We start from the raw sequence: 25632 nt of genomic DNA, 5'->3' as shown, positions 1-25632 counted from the left end.
TCTTCTAAAAGATGAAGCTTTACCACATGCAGCCTTGAATGTTTGTAGATTCATTTGGGCTGGGTAAGAGAATAGAGAAGAAGAGATAAAGAAAAGGCACTTGGGCTGGTAATAACCATACATCTAAAACGTTAGTCATTTTAAAGATCTCAGATGCATAGGAGCTCCCATCTGTATTTTTTTTTTCAGTATTCTTTCTAACGTGATTGATTTCACTCTCATTGCTTAATTTTCATCATTATCATTACTTGTCGTCTTTGGACAGAGAATGGTATCAGCACAGCAGTTTGTACAAGCTGCTGTCTACTGTCAAATTCGTTAATGTTCTTATTACAGGCATATAAAACCTTCGTCCTCTGCTGAGCTATCAGAGGGCTGCTATCTGTCAACATGTCATCCAGAACAAAGTGACAAAGTCTTCATTCTTGTCTTGCAACTTGAAAAGCCATTTAATATTGAACAGTCCACTCTGCCTGTATGCTTTGTTTAAAATCTTATTCTTTCACTCCATTTTTTTCCATGTAACACCTTCTCTGCCTCTATATATATGGAGACCTCCAGTATGTTCTCCAAAGATGAGACTCAGAGGGAATGAATGCCAATCAATTCTTCCCTTGATTTGCTAAGCATTCCCTTGGAGATTTGATTTACTAATAATTTTCATAGCTATACATGGATAATGCAAATGCAAACTTCAGTCCAGTCCCTGTGCAAATAATTTAACACTGCATTTTACTGGTTTATCATTTAATAAAGTTTCACTTTATTTTTATAAGTAGACTTGGGAGAAATAGACATTCTAAAAATCAGCCTTTGGGCAGCCCTAGTGGCTGCAGTTGGGCAGCAGTTTAGCGCCGCCTGCGGCCCAAGGCCTGATCCTGGAGACCCGGGATCGAGTCCCACATCGGGCTCCCTGCATGGAGCCTGCTTCTCCCTCTGCCTGTGTCTCTGCCTCTCTCTCTCTCTCTCTCTCTCTCTCTTTCTCTGGGTCTCTGTGAATAAATAAATAAATTCTTTAAAAAAATAAAATAAAAATCAGCCTTCACAATTCTTTAACTTTTTTAAAAAAGAAATGCCTCTCATATCTGAGCAACCAACTGAAATCTTGAGGAAGGAAATCTTGAGATTCTTAATCTCGTCAAGGAGTGAATTGTTTTATTTCGTCAGAATTTTCAGTTTGTTGAGTGCTAGCTTATTTGTGCATGTTTTAACTTTTAATAGTAACTTAATAACAAATTGCAAAACATACTAAATTTTTATAAAATAAAATATACTGGATGTGAATTAATCTTTATTTGTGACTTGCAATGATTATGAACACTAATTCTTGACCTTTTTAAAATACAATAATGCTCTTAGTAACTATTGAGGAATTTAGGGCTGTTTGCCTTAACCTAAAATGGGGAATCAGGGTGTCTTTGAGTTTCTTTGTCTGCCTTTTGTAATTTCTTCACATTCATCATTGTTAAGTTGTATCCTCCATTGCTATCTTTATAATTTTTAGAAGCATTCTTCTTCACCCTCTACTTAGCTGCTTTTATCTTGTAAGAGCTTGTTAGAGAGGAGTCAAACTAAATGTACAAAGATAGTTGAAGCTTCAGAGCCTTAATTAAAATGTTAGTGCACCAGTCAAAAAAAATATCTCCAATAAATGGTATTGGGAAAATTGGACAGCCACGTGCAGAAGAATCAACTAGGCCACTCTCTTACACCACACACAAAGATAAACTAAAAATGGATGAAAGACTTAAATGTGAGACAGGAATCCATCAAAATCCTAGAGGAGAACACGGCAGCAACTTTTTCGACGTTGGCTGCAGCAACTTTTTGCAAGACACATCTTTAAAGGCAAGGGAAATGAAAGCAAAAATAAACTATTGGGACTTCATCAAGATAAAAAGCTTCTGCACAACAAAGGAAACAGTCAACAAAACTAAAAGACAACCTACAGAATGGGAGAAGATATTTGCAAATGACATATCAGATAAAGGGCTAGTATCCAAGATCTATAAAGAACTTATCAAACTCAACACCCAAAAAACAAACAATCCAGTCAAGAAATGAGCAGAAGACATGGGCAGACATTTCTACAAAGAAGACCTACAAAGGGCCGACAGGCAAATGAAAAAATATTCCACATCACTTATCATCAGGAAAATATAAATCAAAACCACAATGAGATACCACTTTATACCACTGAGAATGGCTAAAATTAACAAGACAGAAACAACAGATGTTGGAGAGGATGTGGAGAAAGGGGAACCCTCTTACACTGTTGGTGGGAATGTGAACTGGTGCAGCCACTCTGGAAAACAGTGTGGAGATTCCTCAAGAAGTAAAAATAGAGCTACCGCATGACCCAGCAATTACACTACTGGATAAGTAGCACAAAGATACAGATGTAGTAAAACAGTGGGACACCTGCACCCCAATGTTTACAGCAGCAATGTCCGGAATAGCTGAACTATGGAAGGAGCCAAGATGTCCTTTGACAGATGAATGGATAAAGATGTGGTATATATACACAATGGAATATTACTCAGCCATCAGAAAGGATGAATACCTATCATTTACATTGATGTGATTGGAACTAGAGGGTATGAGGCTAAGTGAAATAATCCAATCAGAGACAATATGGTTTCACTCATATGTGGAATATAAGAAATAGTGCAAGGAACCATAGGGAAGGAGGGGAAACTGAATAGGGAAAAATCAGAGCGCAAGACAAACCATGAGAGACTCTTAATTCTGGGAAATAAACTGAGGGTTGCTGAAAGGGAGGTGGATGTTAGATCTTGCTATTGCCTTTTAATTTTCCTTTCCTTGTGATTTACCTTTGCTAATTTTATTTTAACAATATTTCTTTTAAAAAAGCTAGGCTTGGGCAGCCTGGGTAGCTCATCGGTTTAGCGCCGCCTTGAGCCCAGGGCCTGATCCTGGAAACCTGGGATCGAGTCCCATGTCGGGCCCCCTGCATGGAGCCTGCTTCTCCTTCTGCCTGTGTCTCTGTCTCTGTGTCTCTCTCTCTGTGTCTCTCATGAATAAATAAAAAATCTTTTTAAAAAAATCCTAGGCTTTCTTCGTTGTTCAGGAAAGAAAATTAAATTACAGAGTAAAGGAGATTAATCCACTTTCAGGCCTCTCCTGAGAGCCTCTCACAAAGCAGAAGAAAACTCATGAAACATATGGGCAGCCCTAATTTAGAGTCCTTTTCTATATCTGTAAAATGGGAACAATATAGCTAGCAAGGAATAAGAGGATAGGTTCTGTAGACAGACGGCTTCTGTTTTTCTCCTAGCAGTGTGATTAGCTTTGTGATCTTGAACACATTAACATCTTTTTCTCAGTTTTCTTATCTGTGATATGGGAGGAAAACTATTTTATAGGATTTATTGTAAGAAGTTGATATTTGTAAATATTTGTCCAGCACTCAAAAAATAAAAGCAGTAAACATCATTAGATAATACTATTCTTTTCATTAATATGACCTTAATATAAAACAGCTTACTATATGTAAAGAACATAGCCCAGTGCCTAGTACCTAATAACTGTCTTCCTCCTCTTTCCCTTCCTTCACTTTTTCATTATTATCATCTCTTTTGAAATGGATTTTTTTCAGCCAATATTTTGTCCCATTTCTCCTAAAAGAACCAAAGCATGGCTCAACATTATAGTTTTTTTCCCCTTCTTTCTTTTCCATCTTTCTTTTTCTTTTCTTTCTTTCTTTCTTTCTTTCTTTCTTTCTTTCTTTCTTTCTTTCTTTCTTCTTTCTTTCTTTCTTTCTTTCTTTCTTTCTTTCTTTCTTTCTTTCTTCTTTCTTTCTTTTTGTATATTTTTTTTTTATTGGAGTTCGATTTGCCAACATATAATATAACACCCAGTTCTCCTCCCGTGAAGTGTCCCCCTCAGTGCCCCTCACCCAATCCTTCCACTACCCCTTGTTCATTTCCCGGAGTTAGGAGTCTCTCATGTTTTGTCACCCTCTCTGATTTTTCCCACTCATTTTCTCTCCTTTCCCCTATAATGCTGAATTGCTCTCTGATTCTTTGTTGAATTTGTCTCTTTCCTTCCCAACTAAACTACAAGTTACTTGAGGATAGGAACAGTGCTTAATACCTATAATATACAGTGCTGAGAATATATCAGATGTTCTGAAATATTTGTTGAATGGATTAACAACTATTTGGTAGTAAACATGTACTCTTAATTATTTACAAATAGGAAAATAACCTATCACTAATGAAAGCCTTGTAATGTTTTATGTGCTGAGTAGTCTCTCCAGAACTTAAGAATGCTTCAGGACCTACTAGAAGATTTCTAGGTTGAAAGCTTTAGTTTTTATCTACACCCAATAGAAACATTGGTCCTATGTTTTTGTCACTCCTAATATTATTCTTTAAAAATTCTTTTTATTTGCATTCTTCACTTTAGTCTTTATTATGCACCCAGAAAATAAGGTTTTTGGAAACATTGTAATTTTACCTATAAAGGTACATGTTTCATTGAATTCTTATTTTGTAGATTGGTAAACTTAGTGTTGTTATCACTAAATATAAGTAACTTACAGTTTTTTTCTCTTAGATGACTGTCCCTACTTAATACCATTCATCTTTCTTCTTATAAAGTGCATTTCTGTGAAGAAAGTTTTCTGGAAGCATTTCACACATTCATCCTCATTGGATTAAGTCAGCATCAATTATTCCTACTTCTGACTTCAATATGAAAAGAGAATGGGTGATTGACGTGGACCAACTTGCAGAGTTAGGGTCTGAATGTTTCTTTGTTCTTCATCCTTGTTCTTCACCACATTTCTGAGCTCAAAAGACTGTGCTTTGATGCTTTCTATCTTTATTATTTCCAGGTAATCATTCTGATTCAACTTGGTTTGGTAGTTGATTTTCCTTTCCATCAGCTTTTTTGGTATTGGTAGGTTGGGAATGATTCCTTCCAGGTGTTTCAGGTATCAAATCCCCCAGATCTTGCTCAATGATTGCCCATATAATTGCCTAGTGTAATTGCCCAGGTCCCGTCATTGCTTCCCCTTGGGCTGACCCTAATCACCCTTCTTGTATAGCCTCTCAGTTTGGACTTCATGATGTTTTTTATTCTTAAAATCTGCTCTTAAGGACCTATTTGGACTCTCCTCTCTGCTCCAAAGAGAGGATTCCTTGGGTTCCTTGATGTCTCCCATTTGGCTTTTGACTCTGTGCACATCTAGGATTTTGATTGCCTGAAACTTTACGTGAAAGACACACACTCCTAGTTCTGCCCAGAGAAGCCCACTGGCATAGTTTACCACTGATTATCTCCCATCAAAGGAGGACTTAGATATGTACGTTATTATTCTTAGTTGAATTTCTATGCAGTGAAGTGGCCAATACAATTTCTTAACTAGTCATAGCCCCTTAAGACATAACTAAAAAATTTATCATAATTTCTTTTCTAATTTTTGCTTTTATATACAAGCTAAGGTGATGGGCACTGAGGAGTGTACTTGATGGGATGAGCACTGGGTGTTATACTATAGGTTGGCAAATCTAACTTATATAAAACAATGTAAAAATAAATAAAATTAAATAAAAAAATAAAAATTATATCCATATATGCAAATAATGTAAGTGCTTCAATGATTTAATAAAAATCAGATAAATCAATAAAAAGATTATCATATTTGTTCTATGAAATTAAAGTGATAAAACAATTGGCACCTTACTGATTAAAAAAAGCTTTCAGTTATCTGAAGTCTAATCATGTGGTCAGATAGTCATAAGCATACATAAGTCAGCTCATTTTATTTTTTTAAAAGATTTATTTATTTATTTATTCATGAGAGACAGAGAGAGAGAGAGAGAGAGAGAGGCAGAGATACAGGCAGAGGCAGAAGCAGGCCCCATGCAGGGAGCCTGATGTGGGACTTGATCCCAGGACTCCAGGATCACGCCCTGGACCGAAGGCAGGCGCTAAACCACTGAGCCACCCAGGGATCCCCAAGTCAGCTCATTTTAGTAATACAGCTTTCTTGGGGCACCTGGGTGGCTCAGTGGTTGAGCGTCTGCCTTTGGCTCAGGTCATGATCCTGAGGTCCTGGAATCGAGTCCCGCAACAGGCTCCCTTCAGGGGAGCCTCTCTCTGTGTGTCTCTGCCTCTCTCTGTGTATCTCTCATGAATAAATAAATAAAATCTTTAAAAATAATAATAATACAGCTTTCTCAGGGATACCTTACCAATAGCTGATTGAGATGAGTTTATATTCACATATTTTTAATGGTTTTTATTTTGATAGGGGAGGGCTTAATATTTCTATGAAATTTATTGCAACATACAGAACAATAAATAGTTCAAATATATGGTGGCATTTTCTAAAACAATATTTATGTTAATTGACAAAGACTGTTGAAGGACTGTGAAGGAATTGGAGAGCTATGAAGCTATATTCTAGTTTTTTTTCCAATGACATTAGAATACAATTTTTTTGTACACATTGAAGTAGCATTGTGTCTTTTATATATACATTATGTATAGACAGATAAGAGGATTTTTTTTCCTCTTTGAGCTAATTCACATAAGATACTAATTTCAGAGACTAGCATTTTGTAATTCATTTAACCTATCCAAGGAAAACATAAGCTATATGCTAATGCAGATGTTTGGAGGTGAAAATGTATTTTTTTTAAGTGAGAAGGAGACAGTGATATCCATTGAGATTTAAATGACAGCTTGTGACAGTAGATGCTAGAATTAAGTCATTATGGGCTTCATAATAACCAATTATCATCAAAAGACACCCTTAGGAAAACATTAACAAAGCAGTATATAGATAAGTGACTTTATCTGTGAGGTGAAGGGATGGGGAGAGGGTAGTGAGAGACAGTCCCTTATTCAGAAAGCTAGGAAAAATAGCTTGAAATAGCTGGTTCAGACATAGGTGGCAGGCTTGCTTTATTTATTTATTTACTTATTTATTTTAAAGATTTATTTATTTATTTGAAAGACAGAGAAAGTGAGGGGAAGGGCAGAGGGGGAGGGAGAGGGAAAGAATCCCAAGCAGAGTCTCCACTGAGTCGCGAGCCTGATGTGGGGCTCAATCCCAGGATCCTGAGATCAAGACCTGAGCCAAAATCAAGAGTCACATGCTTAAACAACTGAGCTACCCAGATGCTCCAGGCATCTTTTATTAAAGGAAATCAAGTGATATCTTCTGAAATACTGTCATTTTAAGGACACCTGGGTGACTGAATCAGTTAAGCATCCAACTTCTGATTTTGGCTCAGGTCATGATCATAGTGTTGTGAGATGAAGCCCCATGTGTGGTTCTGCGCTAGGCGTGGAGCCTGTTTGGGATTGTCTCTCTCCCTCTCCCTCTGTCCCTCCCTCCCTCAACAAAAAGAAGTACTGTCATTTTACTTTTTAACTTAGCAGCTTGTAAACTGTTCTCACTTGAATTAATTTTGCTTTTACTGTCCTTGAATTCATACAAAATACTTGAGAAGTATTTAGGAGTGTGGTTAATGGTGGATAGTTTTATAGCTGTAAATTTAAATGATGCACAAAAGCCAACTATTTTTTAACTAGTTGAAAAAATAAAAAAAAATAGTCAGACAGTACCCTTGAGTTGCTATGGTTTGGGAGATGTGGTAGGGTAGTTTTTAAGTACCAGTTAGCTGAATAGATAGGATAACATGACCAAATTCCATCAGGCAGGCATAATTTCACAGTTTTTCTTTGGAACTGGTTCCTGCTTTCTTTAAGTCTGGAGGGATTTGACTAAAAGAAGACAGCTTTGCATAAGTTTAATGCTGAGGACATGCCTGGTACATTGAGATTTTTCTTGGTATTGAAGCATTTTACTGATTTCCATTCTTATTATGGTTTCATTGTAGTATTATTGTTTTATTATCTCATATCAATAAAAATATTCGGCATTGTTGAGAATGAAGTGCTCAAATGTGTCACGCTTAGACTATCCACAAAGATATAATTTATCCTCTTGTTCACCAGATGCCTAAGTATTGTTTATGAAACCACATATTTTGGCAGTGGTTGAAGTATGACTACTTTTTCTTGGATATTCTTTAGTTTCTTCATCTGCCAAAATTCTTCTGCCAAGAGAACAGTATGACAATCAATCTTTTTGCCAGTAAATTTTAGTTATTATAGTTCCATACAATTTCATAAGACTTACTGTATAACTACTTACTCTATACCTATCTATAATTTAATAGCAACAACAATTATTACAGATTATTATTATCCAGTATAATAAAGAGAGCCTAAGGTGAATAACTCTTGTTGTTATCTGGGCTTTTTATTCTTAACCATTTTTGCTTCAGAGACCAGTTGGACCATTTGGATGAAATCCTGAACTCTCTTTTTAGAAAAATATACACATGTTCATGTTTCCAGAATTTGAAAAATAGTTTCCAAAGGTTGCTAGACCCATTATAAATCCAATCATGGCTCAATGGACTTCAGTTTAAGAACAACTGCCCAGTGGGTTTGAGGCTCCACTTATATCCCCTCTGCATCCACCACTTATAGCTTCTTGCTATAAGTTCCTATGAACTCTCTGCAGAAAAGTGTAGCCCATCTGTAGGGCAGGTCAAATGCCTTCATGTTAACACCCTAGATCACTTCTCAACCAATGATAGATGAAAGTTGATGGATAAATATTCTAGTTTCTTTACCCATCAGATAGGACTTTTTTTTAATAATAAATTTATTTTTTATTGGTGTTCAATTTGCCAACATACAGAATAACACCCAGTGCTCATCCTGTCAAGTGCCCCCCTCAGTGCCCGTCACCCATTCACCTCCAAGCCCCGCCCTCCTCCCCTTCCACCACCCCTAGTTCATTTCCCAGAGTTAGGAGCCTTTATGTTCTGTCTCCCTTTCTGATATTTCCTACCCATTTCTTCTCCCTTCCCTCCTATTCCCTTTCACTATTATTTTATATTCCCCAAATGACAACTTGAAAGCATTTTCTTTTTTTTTAAGATTTTTTTAAGATTATTTATTTATTTGAGAGAGAGAGAGAGAGAGAGAGAGAGAGAGAATACTAGAGAGACAGAGGAGGAAGCACAAGTTGGGGGGCAGAGAGAGAGGATGAAGCAGGCTCCCTGATCAATGGGGAGCCCAATGGGGAGCTCTATCCTGAGCTCAATCCCAGGACCATGAGATAATGACCTGAGCCAAAGGCAGATGCTTAACCAACTGAGCCATACAGGCGTCCCTGGAAGCATTTTCTATACAATCTTCTAGAGGCCCTTAGCAGCAAATGGGACCATATGAGCACAGTTGTGACTTATAACATACCCATATTAGCTTTCTTCGTTTCCCCTTTCTCCTCTCAAACTGATGCTTCCTAGAATCAGCTCCTAAATAATCTACTTGCAACCAATTCCTAATCTCAAGTTCTGCTTTTGGGAGAACCAAACTCTTCCAGTTATTACTGCCATTATAGTAACACCCCAAAACTTAGTGGCATAAAACATTAATTTATTATTTTGTTAAGTTTATGGATTCTTTGGGTTAGGAATTCAAGTAGGGACAAGAGGTTGGCTTGTCTCAACTCTATAATGTCTGGAGCCTCAAGTGGCAATACTCAAAGGCTGAGGATGGCAGCTAGCATCTGAAATCACCTAAAAGCTCCTCATACACATATCTGAAGCCTGGGTTAAAAATAACTCAATTGCTGAACTCAGCTGGAAGTAGTGATCTGGGATCCTATAGGTAACCTTTGCAGCGGAAGTCTCAAGATGGTGATTTATCTGACATGGGTACTAGCTTTCCCCAAAGTGAGTTTCCCAAAAGAACCAGGTAGGAGCTATCTGATCCTTTGGATCTAGCTTTTGATTTTTTGTGGCATCACCTTTTTTAAATTGAAATTTATTTAACATACAGCATGATATTGGTTGCTGGAGTAGAATTCAGTGATTCATCACTTATGTACAACACCTAGTGCTCATCATAACAATTACCCTCCTTAAAACCTGTTATCTATGTAGCCCATCTCCCATCCACTTCCTTCCATCAACCCTCAGTTTGTTCTTTATTTGTAAAAGTCTCTTATGGTTTGTTTCTCTCTCTTTTTATTTCTTTTCCCCCTTCTCCTATGTTCATCTGTTTTTTTTCTTAAATTCCACATATGAATGAGATCATACAGTATTTGTCTTTCTATGATTGACTTCTTTCATTTCACATTACTACGTTCTAGCTCCATCCACCTCATTGCAAATGGCAACATTTCATTCTTTTTTCTTGGCCGAGTAATATTCCATTATATATGTATACCACATCTTTATTTATTCATCAGTTGATGGACATTTGGACTTTCTCTATAGTTTGGCTATTGTTGATAATTCTGCTATAATCATTGGGGTGTATGTACCTCTTCGAATTTATAATTTTGTATCCTTTGGGTAAATACTTAGTAGTGAGTCTAAGAGCTGGGTCATAGAGTAGTTCTATTTTTAACTTCTTGAGGAACCTCCAACCTGTTCTCCATAGTGGCTGCACCAGTTTGCATTCCCACCAGTAGTGCAAGAGGGTTCCCCTTTCTCCACATCCTCATCAACACCTGTTGTTTCTTGTGTTGTTAATTTTAGCCATTCTGACAGGTGTGAGATGGTATCTCATCAAGGTTTTGATTTGTATTTCCCTGATGATAGGTGATCTTGTGCATCTTTTCCTATGTCTGTAAGGCATCTGGATATCTTCTTTGGAAAAGTGTCTATTTATGACTTCTGCCATTTTTTAACTGGATTATTTGTTTTTTGAGTGTTGAGTTTGATAAATTCTTTATAGATTTTGGATATGAGCCCTTTATCTGATAAGACATTTGCAAATATCTTCTCCCATTCTGTAGGCTGCCTTTTAATTTTGTTGATTGTTTCCTTCTCTGTGCAGAGATTTTTTTATCTGGATAAAATCCCAATAGTTCGTTTTTGCTTTTGTTTCCCTTGCCTCTGGTGATGTGTCTGATAAGAAGTTGAACTTGTGTGGCTTCACTTTTGTTACATTCTTTTGGTTATAACCAGTTACTAAATTGGCCCATATCTGATGGAGATCATGTCAGAAAACTTGCATATGTATTTTAAAACTTCCACCCAAATGAAGAGTTATTGTACAAGTAAGAGGATTTGGTTCCTAATAAAGAACATTCTCCTTGCTAAAGCTTTAGTAAAAATATATGAAAATTTACTAGTATTGTTATTTTATCATTCTACCAGGTTGATAATTTTTATTTGCATAGGTGTAGCTATAAACCAGCTGAGAAGTGATATATCAAATTCAGTTTTGTTAATTTAATCTAATTTAGGATGCACCGAGAGGGTGAATTATTTAAATAAATATTTCAGTAAATTATTTTTTAATGGTAATAATAGAGTGAGTTTACTTATATAAGATTTTTTTGAAGCTAATCATACATGTAATCACATTAAAAATATTTTATTTATTCATGAGAGACACACAGAGAGAGAAGCAGAGACGTAAACTGAAGGAGAAGCAAGCTCCATGCAGGGAGCCTGACACAGGACTTTATCCCGGGACTCCAGGGTCACGGCCTGGGCTGAAAGCAGGTGCTAAACTGCTGAGCCACACAGGGATCCATGGAATCGCATTTTTGAAAATCAGTTGTAATTTGGTACTTCAGTAAGTTTAAATCTGGTCTTGAATTTTAAGTTTAAATTAGACAGGGAAAACAAGAAGGAAATATGAGACATTATTTTATGATGGATAAGAGATAACATACAGAGGTCTTAAGCATTTAGCAGTAGTAAGTTCATGTCAACAGAAGCTTAGAGAACTGCTTCCATTTTTTTTTTAAATTTTTTTTATTTATTTATGATAGTCACACAGAGAGAGAGAGAGAGAGAGAGAGAGAGGCAGAGACACAGGCAGAGGGAGAAGCAGGCTCCATGCACCAGGAGCCCGACGTGGGATTCGATCCCGGGTCTCCAGGATCGGGCCCTGGGCCAAAGGCAGGCGCCAAACCGCTGCGCCACCCAGGGACCCCGAACTGCTTCCATTTTTGATAGGAAAATAATAGGATAAATCATAATATCATATAGTATCTGAGCTGAAATAGGACCTAAAAGTTCTTTTAGTTCAAACTTTTAACCTTTTTTTTTTGGTGTCTTGAGAGATTAGATTATGTATTTCTGCACCTATACATAATCTTGGTGCAGAAATTTTGCAGTTTGTTTGTCTATAATGAACCAAATAGCTAGATAAAGTGAAACTATAGGAAAAGCAAAATTATCAGTGGTTTTCAAAGGTTTGGGGGAGAAATTAGGGATTAATAATGAAGCACAGAGGATTTTTAGGACAGGGAAATTATTCTGCATAATAGTGTAGTTGTGAATATAAGATACTACAATCTGTCCAAATCCATAAAAGTATATAGCACAAAGAATTAACTTTAATCTGTACTATTATGGGCTGCATTGTGTCCTTCCCCCTCAAGTTCATATGTTGAGGCTTAAGCCACCAATGTGCCTAAATTTAGGGAGAGAGCCTTTAGGACGTAATTAAGGTTAAATGGTTTTACAAGGGTGGCACCATATTCCAGGATTGGTGGCACTATAAGAAGAGGAAAAGAGAGAAATCTTTCTGTGTACACACTAAGGAGAATCATGTGAGGACAGAACAAGATGATGGCCATTTACAAGACAGAAAGTGAGCTCTCATCAGAACCTGAATTCTGCAAGAACCTTGATCTTTGACCTTTCAGTGTCCAAAACTGTGAGAAAACAAATTTCTCTTGTTTGAGCCATGCAATCTATGGTATTTTGTGATGGCAGCCCAAGCAGACCAATACAAGACTTGGTACAAGAAGTGGGCTTCTGCTATAACAAATACCTAAAAATACGGAAGCAACATTGAAACTAGGTAATGTGGAGAGGCTGGAAAAGTTTTGAGATACATGCTAGAAAAAGCCTAGAATGTCATGAAGGGAGCTTTGGTAGAAATATGGAGGTTAAATGAGAAGTATGGAAGTTAAATTGTGAGAGCTTAGGAAAAAGAGGAGAGCTAGAGAGAAAGCCTTTATTAGGGAATATATATATAATCATGAACAGAATGTTTGCAGGAATATGAATGTTAAAGGGTACTCTGGTAGAATGAGAAACATATCATTGGAAACTGGAGGAAAGGTAATACTTGTTATAAAATGGCAAAGAACTTGCCTGAATTGTGTTGTTTTAGTATTTAGCTGAGGAGATTTTTCTTTCCTTCTTTTTTTTTCTTTTGAATTCAATTTTTTATTTAAACTCTAGTTATTTAACATATATGGCAAAATTGGTTTCAGGTGTAGAATATAGTGGTTCATCACTTAAGTTTAACATCCAACGTTCATCACAGCAAGTGCTCCCCTTAATACCCATCACCCATTTAGTCTATCCCCTGTTCATCTCCCTCCATCAATCCTCAGTTTGACCTCTGTAGTTAAGAGTCTCTTATAGTTGAGAGATTTTTATTTTATTTTATTTTATTTTATTTTATTTTATTTTACTTTATTTTATTTTATTTTATTTTTATGTGAGAGAGAGTAAGGAAGAGTGGATGTGCAAGTGAGGGGATGACCAGAGGGGAAGGAAGAGGGACTAGTAGATCCTGTGCTGAGTGTAGAGCCCAATGTAGGGCTTGATTCCAGGATCCTGAGATCATGACCTGAGCCCAAACCAAGAATCAGATGCTTAACCAGGTGTCCTCTCGCTGAGGAGATTCTAAGCAAAGTGTTGAAGGAGTGTTTCTCTTTAATGCTTACAGGTTTCTCTTTAATTCTTACAGAAAAATTTGAGAAGAGAGAGATAAATTGAAGGAATTGTTAAGCAAAAAGGAATTAGAATTAGGAAATCTGAAAGTGCTCAGCCTATCCTTATTGCAAAAAATGAGAAAGTACACTCTGAAGAAAACACTAAGGGTGTGGCTGAACAATCATTTGATAAGGAGATTAATATTGATGTGAACCACAGATCTAATTATCTAGTCATCCCCACAGAAGCCAGGAATAGAGATGGGATTATACCAACAGAGACACTGCCAGTTTGGACCAAAGGGAACAGGATGGGAATAGAGCTAGTCATCTGCACTATTCCTCAAAAAAGAAGACTGACCCCAAAGGTGATTCAGAGATCATCAGGGCTGCCTCCTTGGTATCAAAAGGAAGCGCTACCACTACCTTGAGCCTTGGGGACAATTTTTAAAAAGTTATTTAGAAGGTTAGAGGATCTCAGGAAAGAATGTAGATACTGACAAGAATATATAACCATGTTACAAATGTATGATGCAAAGTCACTGAAGAGGATAGGGATAAAGGGCTGACTTAAGTATCTTTGGAAATGAGTGAAGTCTGAAAGAGTGAAGACAAAGGAAAAATCCATAGCATGACACTGAAGTTGATGAAGTTGTTTCCCACAAGAGATTCTGCTACTGCCACAATTCTGATACTGCTATACATGTATACTGGATTAGAACAATTAAGTAAATAGATGGCAGATGGAGGAGCCAAGTTTCTTACTACTGGAGTAGGAGTTTGCAAATAAACAAGAGGAGGAAGTAAGAAGGATCCGTGTGGAAATAGATTAGAGTTGGAAATACCAGGTTCAATTTATCTTTCATTTAACACATCCAACCTGCCAGCTCCTGAGTCCATGGGGACTGAAGCTCTCATGTTCAGGATCTTGCCCCAGAGTAGCACAGAAGAGGGAGGATGCTGTTTCCAAAGAAGTGACTCGAAAACTCTCTGAAGCTGATAACAAAAAGATGTCTCAAAAGGAAAAAGATGAAAGAATTTTGTGGAAGAAGAATGAAGTTGCTGATTATGAAGCTACAACATTTTCCATCTTCTATAACAACACCCTATTCCTGGTCTTGGTCATTGTTGCCTCCTTCTTTATATTGAAGAACTTCAACCCCCCCCCCTTTTTTTGTTAATGTTATTACCATATGTGTTTGGAAATAATAAGATGGTAAGAGGTTAAAATTTGATTTTTTATTTAGTGCGCAATGAAGAGATACTGTCTCAGTTGGATGGTTGAACACAGGGTTATTTAAGAATATTACACAAGGTGGGATGCCTGGGTGGCTCAGCAGTTGAGCATCTGCCTTTAGCTCACGGCGTGATCTTGGGGTCTGGGATCGAATCCTGCATTGGGCTCCTTGTAGGAAGCCTACTTCTCCCTTTGCCTCTGTGTGTGTGTGTTTTTCATGAAAAGATAAATAAAATATTTTTTTAAAAAAAAGAATATTACACAAGGTAATAAGTTTAGTTCACTGTGTAAAACTGTGGTTGTATACATTTTATCCTCTTCCCATACTGCATCATCTGATGTTAAGGAAATTGTATGGTGTTGCATTCTCCAGTTTGACTAGTGTTCCTAATTCCTTTATTTCTACTACAGCTTTAGGCATCCTGTAGGTATCTGGTAAATATCAATGAGAGTGAGAGATTGGGAAATGGTCTCACACCATGAAGGTTGGCCTTCAAAACCGCTCCCAGTGATTTCTGCTTCCTGGTCTTCATAGTCTTTTCAAGTTCCCTCTCACACTGTACTAAGGTAGGTCTGTATGATCACTAGCACACAGACAACAGATGGTATGAAACTTCTAAGATTAGTTTAAAAGATGCTGTGGCTTCCATCTTGCTCTTTCTCCCTTATTTTTGCTTGGCGGTGGGGGGTGGTGGTGGGGGCAAGCTGCCACATTATGAGCATCCCTAATAGCCCATGTGATGAGCTAATATAGATGGTTACATATAGAAATACTTACAGATTTGTGTATATACATGAGTTAGTACAAAAACATATATCTTTGCTGTGTTAGATGAGATGGCCTAAAAGAAATGGTATTACAGGAGCAAGGAACACATCTAGTACCTAAATCTTGGTTTGCAATACTATTGTCTGAGAAAAGAGGTAAAGGTTTCTTGGAGAAATGACTGATTCTGTGATTGCAACAAGAGATCTAAAAGATGAGCCTAGAGCACCTTGTAGTGTCAGAAAGTAGGGAAGCATTCAGAAGAATAAAAAAGAAAGAAGAAAGGAAAAGAAAGGAAGAAAGAAAGAAAAGAAAGAAAGAAAGAAAGAAAGAGAAAGAAAGAAAGAAAGAAAGAAAGAAAAGAAAGAAAGAAAGAAAGAAAGGAAAGAAAGAAAGAAAGAAAGAAAGAAAGAAAAGAAAGAACGAGAAAAAGGGAAAGATGGAAAGAAAAAAACAAAGACCCCACACATTGATCAGGGTATATCAAAGTTGCCCAGGAACCAACTGAAATAATACCCAACAGTCAAAGCTGTAATGATTTGAGCAACAAAATAAATAATATAGTACAGGATTATAACCTGAAATATAAAAGAAATATCCATGTGTTTATGGTGATGTAAAGGATTCAACAAATTAATACATGAAAAAGAAGAGAGAAATCTCTGAAGGATGAAGAAGGACTCCAAATTTGGGTTTAGGCTGCACGTAGTGACTTACTTCCAAAAATATACACTAGGAAAAGGCAGAGAAAGAGTAACTTTACAGAGAGAAACCTGACAAACACAACCTTAATCAAGTGACCAAGGCTGATAGCAATAACCATAAATCATGTTGTTAACATGTACCCTTTGACAAAACATGAGAGACACCTAATTCTGGGAAATGAACAAGGGGTAGTGGAAGGGGAAGTGGGCAGGGGCTTGGGGTGACTGGGTGACGGGCACTGAGGGGGGCACTTGGCGGGATGAGCACTGGGTGTTATGTTATATGTTGGCAAATTGAACTCCAATAAAAAATAGAATTAAAATTTAAAAAAGAAAAATAAGTAAATAAAGGTCATTCTTTCTTCTGTCTTGTCAACAAAACAAAACAAAACAAAATAAAACAAAACAAAACATGTACCCTTGATATGACAATGGCACTGTATCTCTGTGGTCTTCCATGAATAACCCATAAATACCCCTCTGATTCTATTGAGCTATAATTGATATATAACCTTGTATTAGTTTAAGATATACAATATAATGTTTATATATATTCATATATAATGATTATATGTATGCATTATATATGCATATATACATGTGGGATGCCTGGGTGGCTCAGTGGTTGAGCATCTGCCTTTGGCTCAGGGCATGATCCTGGGGTCCTGGGATCGAGTCCTGCATCAGGCAGGACGGGAAGTAGGGAACCTGCTTCTCCCCTGCCTATGTCTTTGCCTCTCTCTGTGTGTCTCTCATGAATAAATAAATAAAATCTATATATCCACATATATGTGATTTTATATATGTATGTGAATATATATACATTTATGTATGGCTATATATATAGTGAGTCATCACTGCAATGAGTTTAGTTAATATCTATCACCTCACATATTTACAAATATTTTTTCTTGGGATGAGAACTTTAAGATCTCCTTAAATTTCCATAACTCCAGTCTTATCACATGACAAACATGAGACAAATTCCAGTAGCGAGGCATCCTACAAAATACCAATATTCTTCAAAATTTCAAATCATTAAAAACAAGGGAAGTCTGAGAAAATGTCACAGCAGAGAGGTGTCTGAGGAGGCACGATGACTAAATGTAATGTGGTATCCTGAATGGGCTCCTGGAACACACACACAAAAAGGATATTAGGTAAAAACTAAGTAAACTGTGGACTTTAAGTAATACTATATTGGTTCACTAACTATAATGTGTATTTTCAGGTAAACCAGATATTTGATGGATTTCTTTTTCATTTTGGACATTTTACACAGACTTAATATTAAGCTAAAGAATCTGATGAAACTTGGACTGTTTAGTCAAATTTCATATTTCCTAAATGATATGGTGATGAAGATATTTGTAAATATTTAGAGGAATAAGTTTTTCCCTTTTAATCAGTTTTTTGGCATTGCAGAGTCATAGCTTGTATATGCTGTAGGAATTGTTCCTTTTCTGTTATCCCTTTCTCTCTAGATTTGTTCTCTTCTTTTCTCTTTCTGACATCCACAGAATTCTTTTATTAGCCAAAATTCTAAGGCCTTCCTCTAGTTGAGCCTTTTCAAATATTCTCAAATTTCAATTCTGGCTAATCCAAACTGGGACAGATGCTCTCATTGGATAGGATGAATCAGGGTTGGGCACAGACCCTACAGTGCCCTTTCTCTCTGCCAGGAGATCAACAGAGAATCTCTGAACTCTCATTTGCTATACTCAGAACTGAGACCTTGTGATACTATTAACACCTTAAAAATTGTGTAACCTGGGAAGAAAACAAACAACCAAAACTAACTAATTATGGCTTGAGGGAAAACTGAAGGGGAAATGTGGTTTTTATACTTGTTTCTATTCAAGCAGGGGAGATGCTGGACCAGTCTACTTACATTCTCTATTCCTCAGGCTACTCATCTGTGGAGTCACCCATAAATATCACAGGTAATACAGTGAAATAATGTCTCATCAGTTGGCTATATTATGGGATGACATTTGTGAGCTAGTATTATGAGAAAATTAAATAATTTAAGATAGTGTGCATGAGAATATCTGAGAAATGTCTATAGTTCTGGAGGAGGAAAACAGCATATATTTTGTTAGGAGCCCCCTGATTATGTGATTGATAGCAATACAGACATTCCCCATCAGAAAGGAGACCTGCTGGCCTTGATGACATTCTGTTAGGTTCCTTGGACAGGATTTGACAGTTTTGCAACATTAAAATATGCTCATTTGCATCTTCCTTAGGAACATCTGGAGAGGGGTAAAAAAGTGGCTTTGGAAAGCTGTTCGACTCGCAAAACACTGAGGCTGAGCAAACATTCCAGCTTTCCCTCGCTGGCCATCACTCACACCCAATGTATTTATTCTTTTTCTCCGACAAGAGAGCAACATTTGGAATAGCTCAAGCTGCTGAGTTAATCATTGAGACGCCATGGGGATGTTTTAAGCCATAGACCTACCCTCCTCGTATGCTTTGGAATCAACACAACGACCAAGCTGAGTGAGGCAAGTGTTGCAGCTTGTCTGTTGCAGGCAAATCATATTTGCTACCTTTCAAATGTCCCATCTCTGTTTAAAGCATCAATGCCAATGGAAGGAACTTGCCAGTATTTCAATGAGTCATTGGGTTTAACTCAACATTGACCCCAAAAGATTTTTTAACTATAATGAGTGCATTTCTCTTTTATTGTGAAATTCTACTCTTTTTTCCAAGTACACTGGGACTCAGAAGCTGGATTTTACCTTGTCATTCTTGAATTGTGGTAGAACCTTCTGAAGTCACTCTCTGTAACCATAACTCCCTCCTTCTTTCTCAACACCTAACTCAGTGCTCTAAAATCAGTCACACATGGGGTACCTGGGTGGCTTAGTTGGTTGAGCAGCCAGCTCTTGACTTCTGCTCAGATCATGATCTTAAGGGTCCTGGGATGGAGCCCCAGCATCAGGCTCTGCACTTAGGGAGTCTGCTTGAAGATTCTTTTTCTCCCTCTCCTTTTGCCCCTCCTCCCAATTCATGTGCTCTCTCTTTAAAATGAATGAATGAATGAATGAATGAATGAATGAACAAATAAGCCTTTTTTAAAAAAAACAGAACAGTTATATTTTACTACCAAAGAAATATTGCCTACCACCCCCTTCTTTGGTCCTAGGTGAAGCTAGGCTCTGAGGTCTGACACTCAAGGGAATGGTTCCTTACCTTGTTTTTAGGAGACAAATGTGTATCTTTGCTTTGTTCCATGGCACTGGTTACATATTTATATTCAGCTGGAAAGTCAAATTCAAGTATAAGGGATGAGTAGGCAGGTAAAGCATTACCCAGAACATGACTTAAAAGTCCTGAAAGACTGTCTAGTTGGAGAAAATCATTAAGATACTTATTGTCTTAAGTTGGCTTGTGAGTTATTGGAACTCTATCAAAAAGTTAAGAAATACATTGAAATCAAGATATGTCTAGGAAAATGTGTTTCACATACTGTGCTTAAGGGTATGTAAATGTAACCCTTTCCATTTTAGCTTGTAAAACACTATTAACAATAATATAATAATAATATAATAATAATGATGATGATTGGGGCCCATGGCTTGGAAAAACTGCCATTTACCATGGTGGAGTCAATGGGGAAGTATTCATGGAAATTGATATTGAAAAATTTAAAAGTTCTCTATATACATCCTACAGCATAGCCGAAGTCAGAATTTGGGTGAGGGGGCCTTTTGTTATCTGGGTAGTTGCTTTGGACTTTTGCTTTATTTCATAAGGGCCAAAGAGTCAATCTGTATTTCTATCAACAGGTGATGATTAGAAAAATCAAGATACCTGGAATCCCAATAGGAAAAAAGATAATTTCTACCTTTTCTTCCCAGGTAGCAATGATAATGTACAGAGTTCTTTGAAGTGCTTTAAGAAAATCTCAAAGCGTCTTTTTTCCTTATTTCTCTGATGCTTTGTCTTATATTTCTCCTGTTGAGGCACTGTTGTTTAATACACGGGGATTAAAGTGTTAGAACAAATAATGCCCTGCCAGCTTTTTGTTGTTAAAAAATGGTTTCCTTGTTTTGGTTCATCTCCGTTAACTGAAAAGGTCCTCACCTAATCATGTCCTCTTGTCATTGAAAGGCAGGAAAAGAACTAACACAGCAGAGAAGAGTATTTTCAAAATCAATCCTTCATATTTAAAAGAGAGATCCATCCTCTCCAGGAGGTGCAAACATAGTCATTAGAACTGAGACCTCCATCTTCTCAAGTGCCCTTCCATTTTTTCATACTGAGAGGAGCTTTCAGGTGCCTGCTGGGCTAACTAAAATAGATGGCTTTTTTCCTTTAATGGGGTTCAGTTTGATTTTCTGTCATTGTGGTCAATGACACAAGACCTGTTCCACTGTCTGAATGCTAGAAGAACATCATTTTCCCTCACATCATTTGAGATGCATTATTTCCACTCACCTGTCAGCTCAATATCCTTTTTTGGAGATATTCTTTGATCCTGGCCCTAACATTTCACAATTTTTCAAGAATGTAAGGTGCATGGGTCCACTGGATAAAAGTATTTCTCACTTTTGAAACTTTTCTGGGCTGTAAAGGAAGATAGTGAATCTTTGAGCAGTCTTTCCTGCTTTATGTTAGGTCTCTGAAACAGGGAAAGAAATGATTTTCCTGTAATTTCCTTCCATTGTAATTTGTACAAATGGTATAAGGGATGAAAATCTCCATCTCAAAAGGAAGGCTCTGCTTGATTCCCAGATCTCAGACAACGTACAACCATCCTAAAAATGATCCTTAAAATACCCTTAGTACCAGCTGTGTATCAGACGCAACTCTTGGGCTATCCAATGCATACATATTAAGACAGTCTGTACCCTAAACAACTAAAGTCACACTCAGAAAATCATGGCTTTTAAGTCACAGCACCCTGAGTATTGAGCACTTAAAATGTATTGGGCACTTAAAATGTATTGGGCATCGAGCCTAGTGTTTTCCATTCTTTGATTCTATTGAACTCTAGTAGTAATGCTAGAAGCAAGAATGGTTTAACCCTGTTTTGCAGATGAGAAGACTCAGGCCCAGGGTGAAGAAGTAACATTTTCCTAAAGTCACCAGTAGTGGCAGAACCAGATTTTAAACTCAGATTTTCTGTCTCCACAACAAAGGCCCATGCCACACCCCTTCCTCTTCTACTCATCCTAAAGGTATTAATAAGGCCAGACTGGGAGGGAGTTGGGGATGGAGTGTTTGGAAGAAGAGAGTGTACTGTTTAAATTGTGATGATTTTAGACCTCATGTTTGGTTTTATGAAGGGGTGAAGGAGAAGAGAAAATAGAGCAACAGCCCCTTTCTCAAGAACCTCTAGAAAACACATAAAAAAATATTTCCCCCACAAAGATCATTGAGCAAATGTTCAAATATTCTCTGGGGTTATTTGACCTTGACTCCTGGAAAGAGAGAAGATCTCTTTACTAAGTAAGTCTTTGGTACTCTCAACGTTTGGGATAAAATTTACAATCTTTGTGTCACGACAGTGTCAAGGGTGTGGCAACATCATCACTATGTGTCTTTCTCATGTCTCTTTTGCTGGTGCACACTCCTGATTGTGGAGAGGTGCAGCAGAGATATCTGCTCTTTAAATGGCTCTGAGTAATGTTGCCAAGAAGTACACTTACATTATTTAAAGACCTTTTAAAAGAGAACCCTCCCCCCTTCTAGCACACTCTTGGCTGATAATCCCTATTAAACAATCCGCTGCTATATTTCTTGGAGACATTATTTAAAATCCTTTTAAAGTGCAGTTCTTCCTACTTCCCTACGATTGATACCTGTGAAGAGCTTAATAGTATCAGAGAGGGGGGGTGAATGGGAGGGGGAGAGGCAGATGACTGCTACTTAAAAGGATTTAAAAGAATGTTGCAGCCATATTTCATAATCGAGATGCCTAAAAGCCTACAGTAAGGGGGAAAAAAGGGCTGCTGCTTCTTTTTCTAGGCATTAAAAAAATTGGAATATATTCTTCTGAGTTTGCTTCACTTGCTAGAAGAACCATTGAGAAGATTACTGACCAGTCTGTAGTAGGTTCATATTCAGAGTCCAGTGCTCCTCTAGAGAAACTGCAGAAGACCTGAAAATTTTCTAAAGTAGAGTTTGAAAGTGCAAATATCTATAGAATCTAGAAAGAGTGAAGTGGGCTGCATTTAAGACAATAGGAGCTCATGTACACTTTTACATTTAAATGTCTACGTGTATGTAACGTATACATGTATGTACTTTACACACACTCTACACAGTATACATGCACATATATATGCATATATATAAATATACATTATACTTAGCTTAAGCAAGTAATACATATAGCTGATATTTACTGAGTACTGTGGTCCAGGTACTATTCCTAAACTTCATATGCAGTATCAGTACTATGGTGTATATACTTTTGTTGTCATCTTATTAAAAATGAGAAAACTGAGACACTGAAAATGAGACAGCTGAATGATTCCCACCCAAGCATCTTTATACTCATTCCAGGACCCAGGTTCCTAACCATTACACTTTTCTGAGTGCTCAACCATCCTCTTGTAAGGGTTGGAAAGTAGTCCAGGTGGGAATCCATAAATGAGCTGTGATCTTCTTGCTGTCCACTCCTGTTGTTGTTCCCCTTTTCACCTTTGTAACCTTTACTACTCAGCAGCGTCACTAAGGTCAACACACTATTTTGAAGCATTGATAAGAGCTAATGATAGATTTTAATTCTTTCCATAACAGATTGGGGTTTTTATTTGCACAGTTGCTCTGAATGCCATCTAGCCTTCCAAAATTAAAAGATCTTAGGAAACCTAGAGCTTCAAACGGATCTAGGAATTATTGAGCCAAGTTATTGACTTTTACACATGAAGATACTAAGACCCAGAGGGAGCAAGTGACATGCCTAAAATGATACTTTTGGTGGCAAAGACAGTATTAGAATCCAGGTAGGTTATTTGCTACTCTAGCGAAATTTTCCTCCTATTCCTATTTCCATGCCTTATGGTATACATCTTTATCATGTCCTTCAACCTCATCTCTGGGTTTGGCCATGTGGCTTACTTTTGCCAACAAGCTACTAGCAGATGTGTTGCAAATAAATTTATTTAAAGCACTTGCACCATGAGGCTTGCTTGTTCTTGTATATCTGCCATTTCCATGGGGAGAAGAAGGTGAGAGAAACATGGAGTTAACCTTCTACAGCAAAGCCCAGCCTAGGTCATTCAAACCCTTACTGGCCCACACACTCATGAGAAGTAAGTCATTGCTGTTTTAAGACACTGAATTATGGGTTGGCTTACTATGGAACAATAGGTAAAATTAGGTTGTTTTGTTATTGTTGTTGTTCCCAGAATGTTCTTTGAAAAAAGCACAAGATCTTTAAATGATGGAGGCTCATTTTTTTAAAAGATTTTATTTATTTATTCATCACACACACACACACACACACACACACACACACACACACACAGAGGCAGAGATATAGGCAGAGGGAGAAGCAGGCTCCATGCAGGAAGCCCAATGTGGGACTCGATCCTGACACTCCGGGACTCGGTCCTGGGAGTCCGGGATCACGCCTTGAGCCAAAGATAGAGGCTCAACCACTGAGCCACCCAGGGGTCCCTCATTTTTTTTCTCTAAAATGTTCTATACTAGCACTCATTTAAAGCAAAAAAACAAAAGTAATATTAAAATACATTGTCTTACTATTTGGGTCCCAGCTCAGATAGTGCCCCCCAAAGAAGTCCCTTGACAACTAATAAAAAATTATGCTTCATCTACCCAGTTGCTCTAGCATATTGCTCTGCTCATTTATCTGGATATATTTATTTACGCCTGTTTTTAAATTTTCTCCACTAAAATTGAAATCCCATGAAACTAATCTTACTTGTCTTGCTCACCTCTGTATTCCTAGCACCTATTACAATACCTAGTACATAGCTGGTTCTCACTAAACATTTTTGAAGGAAAAAAGTTATAAAGCATTTGCATTCTGCCTGTTGGATGTTTTGGGGTCTGTGTTGTAAGAGATTTAAAAAAAAAATCATCCATGAGAGGCACACACAGAGAGAGAAAGAGAGGCAGAGATATAGGCAGAGGGAGAAGCAGGCTACCTGCAAGGAGCCCAATGCAGGACTCGATCCTGGATTCTGGGATCACACCTTGAGCCAGAGGCAAATGCTCAACTGCTGAGCCACCCAGGCATCCCTAAGAGATATTTAATGAACAGTCTAAGGAACTAGGGAAGGCTTTGGAGAGGAGATCATATTGAGGAGGCCCAGAGAGATGATATTTCACCAAGTTGAAGTGTGTGAGATAACACAGATGCAGTGGCACTCCAGAATAAATAAAGGCATGGAAGTATGAAAGTTCTCAATGTACCTGCAGCAGTCCAGCTTGGCTGGAGCTTAGACTCACATATTCATAGTGAGAATGGGAGAAAGATGAGCCTAAAATACTTCTTGGTTCCAAATTGGAAAATGGCTTGAATACCATCCCAAGGATTTCACATTCTATAGTTTAGATCATAAGGTTTTTAAGCAACAGTACATTTGGGAAGAGAATACTGCTGGTTGTGTGAAAGGTGAAGGGAGTAGAAGTTAAGGCTGGAGGCAAGAGACCTTTTAGAAGACCACTGCTGATAGTGCAGATGAGAGATGCCAACTAATGCAACTAAGGTAGTGGCAGCAGTGGGAAACAAAGGGCGAGAAAGGCATTTAGAGATGTTGGAAAGAGAAAATGGATGGGGTTTGTTGACCAATTTGACAGAATGGTGTGGAAAGAAGTCAAAGGAAGAGTAGTAATCTAGTGTATATGACCAAGTGGAATGTGCTACTAAACTGGAAAGAATCGGAAGAGAAACAAATTTAAAAGAAGGAAATGAAAAAAAAAATAAAAGAAGGAAATGGGTCTTGGATATGTTGGATTTCAGATGTTGGAGGTTTCATTTCAAAAACTGATTACATTCAAGGCTTATGTCTGGAATAATTACTCCAAGTATGTACTAAACATGAGCCTTCTGAAATAATCATTCATTACCTTTATTTTTAAACATCCTCCTATACCTGTGCACTACCCATAAATAGACATCCTGGTAAAGTTAAGTAAGCACCTTTTCCCTCCTCAGCTTACAGTGTTAGACAGAATTGGT

The 25632-nt window shown here is 37.5% G+C and overlaps 1 long non-coding RNA gene across 1 annotated transcript; it reads right to left on the bottom strand.

The window, feature by feature from the left end:
- Positions 1–17345: 17345 nt before the first annotated feature.
- Positions 17346–21037, bottom strand: LOC144304376 (uncharacterized). Its single transcript, XR_013371272.1, has 3 exons — positions 20913–21037; positions 19665–19732; positions 17346–17594 (listed from the first exon to the last, which is right to left on the bottom strand). It is a non-coding gene; the product is annotated as an uncharacterized LOC144304376 (long non-coding RNA).
- Between the last annotated feature and the right edge of the window lie 4595 nt (positions 21038–25632).

This window comes from Canis aureus, chromosome 33 (genome assembly GCF_053574225.1).
Source record: "Canis aureus isolate CA01 chromosome 33, VMU_Caureus_v.1.0, whole genome shotgun sequence".
Taxonomy (NCBI): domain Eukaryota; kingdom Metazoa; phylum Chordata; class Mammalia; order Carnivora; family Canidae; genus Canis; species Canis aureus.
Note: the sequence above shows the minus strand (reverse complement) of the source record. Positions and strands in the feature narration are given on the sequence as shown.